The sequence below is a fragment of the Equus przewalskii genome, chromosome 28, assembly GCF_037783145.1.
Source record: "Equus przewalskii isolate Varuska chromosome 28, EquPr2, whole genome shotgun sequence".
Lineage (NCBI taxonomy): Eukaryota > Metazoa > Chordata > Mammalia > Perissodactyla > Equidae > Equus > Equus przewalskii.
Window position 1 is genome coordinate 34,380,674 of NC_091858.1, and position 13,040 is coordinate 34,393,713.

The following is a 13,040-nucleotide window of genomic DNA, read 5'->3' on the forward strand; positions in this document are numbered from 1 at the left end:
GCTTCCTAATGGATATTGTGAATGCTATCACTCCACGAAGAAGAGTTAAAGCCATAAGATAACAAGTAATGACTATACTTCTCCATTGAGAAACACTTCCAACAGTTCCAAATTTATGGAAACATCATAAAAAAAAGGGACTATTATTCAGATTTTTTTTGCTGAGCTGTGAGAGTTTTTATTTATAACTTCAAATCTTTAGAAACCTCAATAAGTAGTTTTCTCTTGATGTCTTTCTCCTCATTCATTCTTTTTCTGAATTAAGATACACATTGAACATATTTCCATCAGTGCGAATGGATAAAGATAATGCTGGACCTGGGAGCTGGAACCCCTCCCTCAGGCTGAAAACTCACATGAAGCAAAATGAAGAGACAGAAGCCTCCTCCCCGTTCTTGCATGTGGGGATTAGTATTAAAAATCACTTGATAATTTTAAAAAACTTGCTACACTTATCATCTCTCTTGATTTTCATAAAAATCCTGTGGACTATGGATTATTCAATTTGACGAGAGCGAAATAGCAGGTTCCTGGAGAGTTGATGAGCTAGTCAGCACTGGGACAGGATACAGACCTCCTCAGTGACTTGCAGCCTTCTTTACCTAGCCAGCTCTGTGTTCTCTGTGGAAAACAATGTCACGGACAAAGTCTCAGGTGGGCTGATTTTCAACAGTGTGAATTTCTAGAAACATAATTTGTTATAAAAGAAATTTATGAAAAAAGCGCAAGAAGGAAATCTTGGTGTTTCCATCCAGGCTGTTGATTGGCTGTCACACTTTCTTCTGCATGTGTCTTTCATATTTGCTGGATTCTCTTTTTCTCCAGCAGTTCCCGCTCATTTACTTCTCTCCTTCTCACTCTGTTTCTGCTACTGCTCCTTCTTTTTTGAGCATCTGCAAGCTCTGTATCAATTCCTGCTCCTGTGAGTATGCTCTCTAATTTTCAACTCTTGAAATGAATGGAAAATATCAGTATAGACATGGAATTTACAAAAAGAACCAAACAGAAATATAAAAATAAAAAACACAACAGCAGAAATTTAAAAAATCAATAGATGGATCCAAGAGTAGAAAAGAGATGACAGAGGATGAAATCAGTGAACCTGAGAACAGTAGAATTCATCCAATTTAAAAAATAAGAGAAATTATACTGAAAAAGAATGATCAAACCTGAGGGACATGTGGGACAATAACGAAATATTCGACATTTGTTTCTTTGAAGTCTCAGAAGGAGAGGAGAAAGAGCATAGGGCTGAAAGGTATTTGAAAAATTAATGAGTGAAGGAAAACTTCCCAAATTTGGCAAAAGATACAAACCCACAGATTCAAGAAGCTGAGTAAACCTCAAACAGGATGCACCAGTCCATCAAAGAAAAAAAATGCAGGAAGACACATCATAATTAAACTTTAAAAAAACTGAAGACATAGAAAAAACTTTGAAGGCAGAAAGGGAAATTATGCATTACCTACAGCAACAACTATTTGAATGACAGCAGATTCCTTATCTGAAATCATGGAAGACAGAAGGAAGTAGCACAATCTTTTTCAAGTGCTGAAAGAAAAGAACTGTCTATTGCAAACTCAATATCTGGTGAAACTATCACTCAGAACTGAAAGGGGAATAAAGACATCCTTATATAAGGGAAAACTAAACAAATTTGTCACTAGCAGGACTTCCCATAGAGACTGGCTAACGGAAGTTCTTCAGACAGAAAGGAACTGATGAAACAAGGAATCTTGTAGGATCAGAAGGGAAGAAGGAACAACTGAAAGAACAGAAATATGGGTAAATGCAATAGAATGTTCTTCTCTTTGTGAGTGTATAAACCACATTTGATCATTGAAACACAAATTATAGCTCCATCAAGACAAGCCTTGGCTGGGATGTTGACAGGATTTTCATTAAACCCATAGATAACTCTCAGGAGAATTCACATGGCATATAGGACTCAGATAAATGAAAAAATAGCTTCGCACGAAAACAAGTACATGACTGTAGCCAAAAACGAATCAGCCCAGATGTCCTTTAACAGGTGAATGGTTAAACTGCGATACCTCCATAACATAGAATGCTACTTAGCAATTAAAATAAATGCACTGTTGATACACACAATGACTTGGATGAATATCCAGAGAGTTGCTGAGTGAGAAAAGCTAGTTCTAAGATTACATACTGTATGGTCTCCTTTGTATCACATTTTTGAAAGAAAATTTTAGAAAAGTATGATATGTTAATGGTTACCAAGGTTTAGGATAGAGAGAGGAAAGGAGAAGTATTAACATGTTGTTTTATTTGATGTATTTTCTGATATTTCAACATCCAGGTCTTACTCACCCTGGGAAGGATGTCCCTTCCAGGGCTGGCTAATTCCCAGAGATAGCAAACATCTTGCTTGAGTACACTTTCCATGTGCAAAACAACCAATCCAGAGGCCACACCCCCAACCATCTCCTTTATGGATTTTTATACTCCAGGACACTCTCTCCTGCCCTAATCACTCCAGGGCCAGGTACCAGAAAACTAGGGAAGGTCCCTATACCCAAGAGCCCATTGAAATTATTCAAACTAGCCAATCCTAAACCTGTGTACCTCGCCTCCACATTCCTTCCTGCAGAAACCACAATAAAGGTTCTTGTCCAGATTTTCCTCACTCTCTCTGTCCTCTTACTGATGTTGGTGCTTCCCCATGGGGCCCTACATGGGCCTCCTGTTTCCAGGGATCTGTGAGTCTAAACTTCTTCCCTCATGGCAGCCATTTCCATGTCTGCATGTCTTACCAAAACTGATGAAAAGAAACCCCAGGTGCATTTCCAACAAATAGTGAGTGTGGCTGTAACACAAGGGATCTTTGTGGTATTGGAATTGTTCAGTCTTGACTGTGGTGGTGAATGTATGATACATTTCTACAGAACTTAATAAACACACACTCTCCAATGAGTGCAAGTAAGACTGGGGAAATCTGAGTAAGATCAGTGACTGTATGAGTGTCAGCATTTTGGTTGTGGTGTTGTCCTGTAGTTTGCAATTGTAACCATTGAGGGAAACTGGGCAAAGTACAAGAGGATTCTCTCTATATCATGACTTATGATGGCATGTGAATCTACAATTACTTCAATGCAAATTTCAATTACAAATGTTTTTAAGGCCAAGCTCTAATGTATTATAAAATTATATAACTCATTTAAATTATTTTGTCTAAATATAGTTGCATGACCTTAAACTTCACTGAAAAATTATGTAAACATTTGTAGATGGGAGTTAGGTTTAGAAATATTTTGCTTAGGGAGTTGTCTAGAAGCTGCATTGTTATTTTGCAAATTTGTTAATTAAACAAATTTGTTAATTTGCTTAATTATTGTTATTTGGTTAATTAAAAACTTTCATAAGTTATCTGTGAATGAGCAGCTTGTTGGCGAAATTTTGGCATAATAGTTAATATTTGGGAAAAAAGTGAAAAAGTAAACATAAACTTCTGTGAGTATAGAAAGAGCACAGCCCACCCTTCAATTAAGAAGGGGAAAAGAGTCTAACAATGAGCCAGGCTGAAGGTGTTTAGCGTCCCAAGAAAAGGTGATACAGGCTCTCATTTCCAAAAGTAAAAAGTCTACTAAAAGAGCAGCAACACCCCAAAGAGAAACTGTTAGTGTCCTTCTCAAAGGGGATCTGATATCATAGAGGTTGTGAGCTACTGAGCTGGGACTCCAGCCCAGCTGACTCCTGTCAAATAAAAACAAATCCAGGCTTTGGCAAAGAGAGACTTTATGGAAGAGACTCTTACAATAGGAGAACACTAGGACCCTAAGATCTGCAAAGATCTCAAAAGTCAGGGAGAAATGGACTTTTTGTTAGTAGAGAGAAGTAAACAGGTTAGAAATTGTGGGAGTGGGAGAATGGGATGAGCAGGTGGAATGATGAGATGGTCCATCAGCCCATTATGGGAGGTGACTTGGCCAGGTGTGGTGGGAAGGAGGGATGCTGGTCTGCTTTCCAATGCTCAGGGTGGGCCAGCATTCAAGGACCTATGGAAATGAGAGCATCCTGGCTAAAGGTTGTCAATTCAAGTTGGCAGGCATTTTGTCTGGAATGGTCAGAGGAGACAAACAGTTCAGCTAATCATGTATAACTCAAAAGAATGGGAATTTGGAAGGTCCATGTCTGGCCTTGTCATAGGCTAACAAAGGACATCCTTGAGTCCCATCAAAGTTATATGGGAAAGGCAGTTCTTTGCAGTCAGCCATGTCCTGAAGTGCAAAAGGGTGGGGGGTGTTTCTTAACTGTTGCTGTGTTCCAGAAGTGTAGGGCTCAGGTGCAGGTTAACATTGTCCCTCCAAAGCCTGGCTGCTAGTTTCTGCACCTTGTGCTGCAGCCTCTTGTGTTCCCTTTGTCTGCCTCAGGGGAAGGCTCTGCCCTAAGGGAGGAAGTAGAGACAGCCAGGAGAGATTAGCTAATGCAAAGAAATTACAAAACAATGACAGAGGAGAGCTGGAGTTTGAAATAGCCATCAGAGTCTATTAAGCATTGCAAGGAGAGGGGAAAGAATGACACGGAAAGAGCCAAAGAATATGATGCCTCTGTAAGTACTTACATTGTAAGTGAGCTTTGAATAGAAGATGCTGCTGCTGATGGTGGCTTTTTTCCCTTGTTGGGCCTCTTATTCTTGCCTGGATATCCTGCTTTTATGGCAGTTCCTGTAGACTGAATGTTTGTGTACCCCAAAATTTGCATGTTGAAACCCAACCCCCAGTGTGAGGGTGTTAGGAGGTGGGGCTTTGGGGAGGGGGTTATGTCATGAGGGTGGGGCCCCCATGAGTGGGATTAGGACTCTTATAAGAAAGACCCCACAGACCTGTCTTCTTCCTTCCACCATGAGGACACAGTGGAGAAGACTGCCATCTAGGTACCCTCACTAGACACCAAATCTGTTGGCCTCTTGATCTGGGACTTCCAGCCTCCAGAACTATAAGAAATAAATTTCTGAGGTTTTTATGCTACCCATTTATGATATTTTTGTTATATCAGGCCAAACAGACTAAGACAGTGGTGCTACTTTTCTGTATCAGCCACGGGGTTCCACTCCTCCTTTCACACGTGCACACACACCTCTCCCAAAGGTGCAGACACCCAATACGGGTCATCCAGAGGAGGCTCATGTGTGACGGTTAGCCCAGGATTTCTGCATGCCCTTGGTAAAACTGAGGAAAGCAGATCTCAGACTAATCAGGTCTGTGCTTTCACCACATGATATTCCAGGCGGGAGAACCATTTCCTAATAAAAGTGATGGAAACTCAGTCACTTTGACATTTAAAGCTAGACTGTACCAAGCTCTAGAATTGTGATAAAGGAAATTCTTGTCCTGGCAGGCAAGAGGGATTAAATCAACAAACTTTAAGGGTAGAGGAGAAAAGCAGTAATTCTCTTTGATGCTTTCTTAGGCTGTTCCCTCACTAACAGGGGCATGCATTATTTGCGAAAGTTCTGGTTGTTTCATTTTTTCAACATGAGCTAGGCATTTCATAAGAAGATGAGACAAACTTCGTTACTAGCTTTACTTCTAAACTAAGCAATTCTTTTTATCAGGATGGTTTAACATTCCAGGGGCTATGTACTGTCCCCTCAGGAAAGTGAACATACTCATCAAAAACTTCATATCACTTGAGTGATCACTCAATCACCTGAAAATGTAGCGCATAGACCCACGTTAAAATCCCTTTCTCTATGATGTTTAAAATTTCAACCATACTTGCCCGTCTGGAAGACTTTCTTAAATGATTAGAATTTTTAGAACATTGAAGGAAGATATTTTATTACGGTATTTACCAGTCTTTCTTTCTGTTACTTAGGCATTTTTGCAAAAGTTCTGTAACTATTTGAAATCTGTAAATTTCAAATGTACCATTGAGAAATACCCTAGTCCAGTAACAAACACACTGACATGGATTGTGGCTTTGGATAGGTTGATTCTGCCCTCCAACCCTCATTTCTTTATGTAGAAATTGTCATACCCATAACCAAGGCTATTGTGAGGGCCTGATGAGGTCACATGCACAGATACAAAATTTAGGTGCAGAGGACCATACAAATGTTAGTTGTTATCACGTGCAGTGCTGGATAAAATGCCTGGAACATGGTAAGAACTCAGAGGTTTATTGAGTAAATTTAGGGAAATACCTCTCCTCATAGTTTCCTCCTTATAGAATGAAGGGGCTGTACCATTTGATGCCTAGGGACCCCACCTAATGGATTTTTTTCTCATTTAAGATAATAACAATTTATGGCATTTACTGTTGATTAAATCCATTATCTTCTTGGCTGCCACAATAATGATTACATGGGTTACATTAATTCATACTTCATTGTTTGTAATGAAAAATGAATGTGAATCACTTCCAAATCTCTTTATTACTGAAATTGGATCAAATCAATGATAATAACAGCTAAAATTTGTACAGACCTTTTAAATTTCAAGAGTGTCTTTCCATATAGTATTTATGACACTCTCAAAATGACATAAGAGGTATGTTGGACAGGTATTTTTCTCATAGCCATTACAAAGCTAAAGGAATTAAGATTACGTGAGATTAAATGACTTTCCAAAATTCTCACGGGTAAGCCATGGAGATAAGAGACGTGGACCCAGACCTGCTTAGTCTACATTCATATTCTTTTCCTCTCCCTTTCCTTGACATCAGCTTGACCCAATACCAGGCTGAATCGAGTTCCTTCCAAGTCGCTGCCCCGTGATCAGATGGAAGACAGAGCACCCACTCAGCTGCTGGGATAGTTCATCAGCCTACTCTACCCTCTTTTCTCCACCCGAATTTCTAAAAACCACAACTCAGAAGAGCATTCTCCTAACAGATGCATTCTGCAAATTATTTTGCCCCCTCACTAACAAAGAAGCAGTTGGGCATTTTAAGTCAGAGTCCTTAGAAAATGTGTAGGTGTGTGTGAGTGTGTGTGTGTATTTCTATTTCCCCCCTGAATCTACCCCATAAGATTTAGGTCCTGCTATCTAGTACTAGATAGTGACACCAATATTCACATTTGTCATGTGTAGGAACAGACTCTTCGAATTTGAGGCAAATTAGTGGAATTGGCTCTAACCAGGACCCCTGGCTAAACTAGGGGTGCTTCCTGACTAAATATAGGGTTTTCTACTTATTTTTTCTCTCCAAGGCTTGCTTGTTGGTCGGTGTTGTGATATTGGGGGCCTGGGTCCTATTGGTGCCAATTGTTGTACTCACAACTAAACTTCTGCGGATGCTTTTAATCCCTCTATTCAGCTAACATCCTGAGAGCAGCCAGCATCAAGCTCCTGTCTCTGAGCTTCTGAATTAGCTTCACAAACAGAAAGGATTGGGAGGAAGGAGGAATCCATCAGTGCAGTGGTAAAGTCTGAATTCCTCCAGGAAACCTTCCTTAAAAATGACTCCAGTGGCAATTTGCTCTGATCAGTTTTCCAAACTATAGTGTAGCTTGATATAAAAATTCCATTAAAAGACCCATGGAAGGGGATTATTCTCATCGCTGTTAGCACGAGGACAGAGGTATAAGACAACAAATTCCAGCTTCCACTCCCACTTAAGGACTGTCAAATGGAGATGTTGCTTCACAGAGATAATGGCAGTTGTGGCTTTGAGATAACATCTAATTACTGCCTTTGGATCTACATAATGCTGGAAGTCCAAACACTGATACTCAGGGCCTATTAATTGCCATCATATCAGAGCAAGTTCAAGAACAATTCAAATTAGTGCTTCCCAGTACCTTCCAGTGTCTGGCACTGCATTCTCCATAACCGTCCTCTCTCTGGGCTTGAATGCATCCTTTAATGGCGGTTCAAATACTTATGGTCCCCCAAAACAGGCCGAGCTTGGAGGAAGCCTATTGCATGCCATAAACAACTGACCTATTTTTCACAGAATCCCTTTCTACCTCCAGGGAAGGCCCCATGTCTTAAAGGAATTCTGTGTCATTGAGTGTGGATTTGGTGCTACCTCCAGGTTAGTACTGATTAGTTCTTAACCTTGATCATTTTAGTAAGCTCAGAAAACGCTACAAATGCCCTGCCCTGACTGAGGCGTCCAGTTGCTGGCCATGAATCTTCACAAAGGTGGAAATGCCCCCACCCCACTGACAAGGGGAAGTCGTCTGAGGACCTATGCTCTAAGTGAAGGGTCACTCTCTGTTCCCCTGATTAACATGTCACCACAAGAAGAATAGACTCTCAACCCCGATTGACCATGATGAAGCAGTCTAGGGAAAACTGGATCTTATATCCTTAATTCAAAGATCAAATAGAAAAGCCCCAGAGTATCTGAGGCATTGCTGGGCCCTCTGCATTTCCATAGTATAAGGCAGAGTCCTCTAGCTATATATGCATAAAAAGAGGTTTGGTCTTACCATCTTTTCAGATCTATTCCCTGGAGAGCTGCAGAGGCGCCGCTATCTTATTTCCAAGATACAGTAATCCTGGTTATGAAGATCTATCTTTTTATCATTTTCCTCTCTCAGAAATTCGGTCTCACTCAGCATTTTCTTTAGTCTGCTATCTGAACTGACAACCTTGTATGGAAGAGGAATGAAAGGTAACATTGTGCGCTACACTGACTTCCACTCTCTCATCGTCCTCGGTCCCTCCCACCCCAACCTGCCTTCTGAAAGCTCAGATTCACAAGAGCCACTCTCCCAACTGTGGGCAAATCCCTGCAGAGTTCCCGAACTTGGCTTCTTCTGAACCTTCTGATAGAATGTTCTCCGTGTCATTATGATTTAACTTAAAGCATTGTCTGTTTAAAGAAAAGCAGATCTTACACCACAGAGCGTAGATCTGGAGATGGAAAATACTCGCACCAAGCACATCAGCCCCTTTCCTGCATCTGGATAGATGAAGTATGATCAGTTCCATTTACAGAGAAGGCACCTAGGGCAAGAAAAGTAAAGTCATTTGGAGAGAGAAAATAGCAGTCCTTAGTAATCATCTTTCCCTATGGTGTGCAAGGGCTTGTCAACTTCTCACTGATAAATTGTGATGAGAGGATAAGAGCATTGGATGCTCTATTGATTAGAGCAGGGGTCTGCTAACGTGGCTGAGGTGACTTACGAGGTGGGGTAGTTGGAGTTGTGTCACGGACAAGCTGCTTTTATTCCCTTGTGCATTACCATATCACATATTGCATTTTACCACCTTCTCCTCAGACACAGCACAATCCGGATGACACTGCCTTCAATCAAATGGTCCACGTTTAGTAAATACAAACTCACGTTAGGGCTAGCAAACCTGGGTCCATTTTTGAAAAGTCTTCTGACGAAATATAAATTTGTTTGAGACTTCTTTACATATATATCTCTCCAAACCTGTGCAAATGTTTTTCATCCTTGCCTAGAAAGCTCTTCATCCTTTAAGCACATATGGAAATCTCATCGCTCTTTCAAGGTCACTCAAGACCTTGGCTTATCACAGAATCTTCAATAGCAACCCTGGAGGTAGCAGGATGTCATCAAAATAGCCTGGACTTCAAACTTGAGTTTCCATCCCTTCTCATAATCACTAATGTGACCCAGAATGCGTTAATTAATCTTTCAGAACCTAAGTTTCTGCATAAGCACGTACTTGACACATAGTAGGCATGTTATTAGGGTGCCTTCTCTCTTCTAACTATGGAGGCAGTAACATGCCTCATACCTCTCTGTGTTGTGGCACTAATTGCAGAATCCTACACATCTCAGAAACTGAATGTTAGTTATGTTATTGCTGTTGCTGTGGACCATGGCAGCGATCGCCTACTATTTTGGGTCCGGCTGCAGCACTGCTCCACAGTTAAAAGGGATAACAGAAGAATTGACTGTTTTGCAGTAATTCAAAGGATGACAACTATTGTTTTTTAAAGAAGCTCTTCCAATAGGAAAGATTTTGTTTATACAATTTCAGGAAATATTTTAAAGGATCTTATTTCAATCAATAAGAAGGAAAGGACAATGCTTTAGGGGAGAAAATATCAAAATATATTTAAACTCAGAGACAAAGCTAAAAAGAATGATGAGAAAACAAACATCTTTTTTATTTCAAATTCAAACCTTATATATTTTTTTTCAAATTCCAATTTAGTGTTTTCCCTACATAGTCCCAATTACTCTCCACGGCAATCTTATGGGTTAAAAAAATAGATACTTGAGGGGCTGGCCCAGTGGCATAGTGGTTAGGTTTGCGTGCTCTATGTCTGCCGCCCTGGGGTTCACAGGTCCAGATTCCAGGTGCAGACCTGCACTCAGCTCATCAAGCCATGCTGTGGCAGTGTCCCACATACAAAGTTGAAGAAGATGGGCAGAGATGTTAGCTCAGGGACCATCTTCCTCAAGCAAAAAGAGGAAGATTGGCAACAGATGTTAGCTCAGGACCAGTCTTCCTCACACACGCACAAAAACAGATACTCTTTTAAGGACAGTGCAATTGATGTATTTGGGTAAGAGCAGAGGGCTGCGTGGCTAGGAAATGGAAAAATTAGGGCAGTGACTCAGGTTGATGACAATCCACACTTTCCCCACACCAGGAATTTCTCCACATGCAGAGCGTGGACCAAAGTAGGCTGACAGACGGCCAGATGGAAGAAACAGGGCTTGCTAGCTATGGCGGTATCATCAGTCCTTGGTCTTGAGATGCCCTCTTGGCTGTGTCTATTGGCCTTTACCACCATACTCTGCCCAGGGTCCTGTTCCTGGAGGGCCCCTGCTTTCTCCATGAAAGGTCAAGTTAAATGATAGGAATTGATGATTACGCTTCAAAACTCACACAAGTATCGTCAACTCAGAGGGTATTCTGGAACACCAAAAAGCCTCCGAGACTCAAAGGATGAAACTCTACTAGTGGCATTTCAGACATACTGATATTCAAAGAGATCTGGAGACTCGACATGCAGAATATACAGGTAATCACATACTTTGCCTATCTTTAATGGGCAGGCAAAGGAGTTATTGGTGGATGGACAAAACACGATGGAAAGAGTCCTAAGCAGTCAAGCTCTCCTACATGAGACATTCTTTACAAAGCCCTTCTTGTCTCCCCCAGTCCCAGATCCTCCATACGCCATGCTGAGAGTCCCTCTGCTGAATTATACCGTTCACGAAATCTTTAAAGGGAGAAGGAAAGGAGGAAGGCCAAGCACATTTCATCTCTATTCCAGGCACCTTTAATGCTCATTCTAGGACCTCCCTGTAAGATACTGAAACTGGCAGAATGAAGACTGGATGGTCTATCGACACAATGTCTATTGTGCTACACAGCCACAGTGATACAAGGAACAGCCACCAGTATCAGGATGCCAGTTTTCAAATGCAATTGTGGGTGTTCTCCATGTGTTTTAAAACTGAGAAAAGGAAAACTTGTTAGTTACATGTTTTCTCAATCTAAGGCAATTACCAGGTGGGAGCAAGGCATACCAGTAGATGGAACCAATACAACGCGGTGGATAATGTCACCACTTCCTCTTGATAGCCAAGTACTTTTGGGCAAAATGATTTTTTTCAGTTTTGGGATCGCTGTACAATTGACTGACATTTTTTGTGAAGAAAATATCAAAAGTCAGAACAGTTCCAGTTTGTATATGAAGGCAAACGCAATGATTTGTACTCTAAAGTTGCTGCAGAGCTGGCAAGTGTGGTGCTTATTGTGACCGCTTCTTTGCAGACTATTCTGGTAAACATAAATTTTTTTATATTATAATTTTGGAATGCCTTTCCCATAAACAACTCACTGAACCTAAACAGAGACATATAAACACATGGTGTTTGATAGTAAATTGAGAACAGGAAAATGCTGAAAGTGAGGAATATAAGAAAGGATAAAATCATAGAACTTTAGAGGTAGCATAAACATTTGCCCAAACTCTGTGTTTTATAGATAAGAAAACTGAGTCTCAGAAGTAAAGTGGTTTTACCAGAAGCATCTAGCTAGAGAACAATGTTGAGCCTAGCCCTTCTGAAATTTAGCCCCTTTGAAGAATAGTTATCATTGAAAGTCCCCGGAAAAAGTCACGAAACTCTTGTTCTTGCAGCCACTAAAGCTAGATAAGCATTTATTTGTGTTTTCATGATTAGATTTAATACTGGAAGAACAATTGAGTCTCTGCTCACTGCACTAATGACTTCAGTATTAGACCATACTGATAGCTATTAAAAGCATCTCTGCCCTGGGTTTGCTTTACTGCGAGAGGAAAGCATTATTAATGAACATTCAAAATGTCACTTCACCTAGTTCCGGGCCGAGCTTTTCCAGCTCGCTAGTGTTCTACAAGCCTTGGTAAAGAGCCAGGTGTGGGACAGCCTTTCCAGACAATCTTAAAAGTCGTAGTCAGTAAAACCCAAGGTTTTCCCCATGTGGATTCCTGCTGGGTTCACCTTGAGACAATCCGGGGGATGTTGACCTAATGTGTTTCTTTTTCTCTACCAAAATCCAGTTTACCACTCCTAAAAATATGGATCAGAACAGATGGGAAAGCCTTTCTCCATCTGCATTTCTTCTTTTATTCTCTCCTTCTTCAGAGATTGACTGCATAAAAAAGGAAAATAATATTTTTTGAGAACTTACTATGTATCAGCCATTGCACCTATATTATTTGATTTTTTTCTTATAGGTCTATAAAGGTCGAAATCATTTTCCACATTTTCAGATGAGCAAACATACGCTTGGATTAGGTTGTTTTTGTATGGTCCCTTGTCTAGGAGGTAGCAGATATGGAATTCAAAGCAGGTCTTTTTGACCCCAAAGTCAACACATACCAGTGGTTCTCAAAGCGTGGTCTTGGCATGCATCTGCGTCATCTAGAACCTACTAGAAATGTACATTCTAGGGCCCCATCCCAGCAGAAGCTTTGGGGTTGGGGTCAGCAATCTGCACTTTAACAAACCTTCCATGTCATTCCAATGCACGCCGAAGCCGGCAGTCTGGGCCCCGTTAATTTAGGTACTTACTTGTGAGAGGCAAGAAATCACAATCGTCTCCTTCTGAAATGGATCATTTGCAGCGTGGCTTGTCTCCTGACTC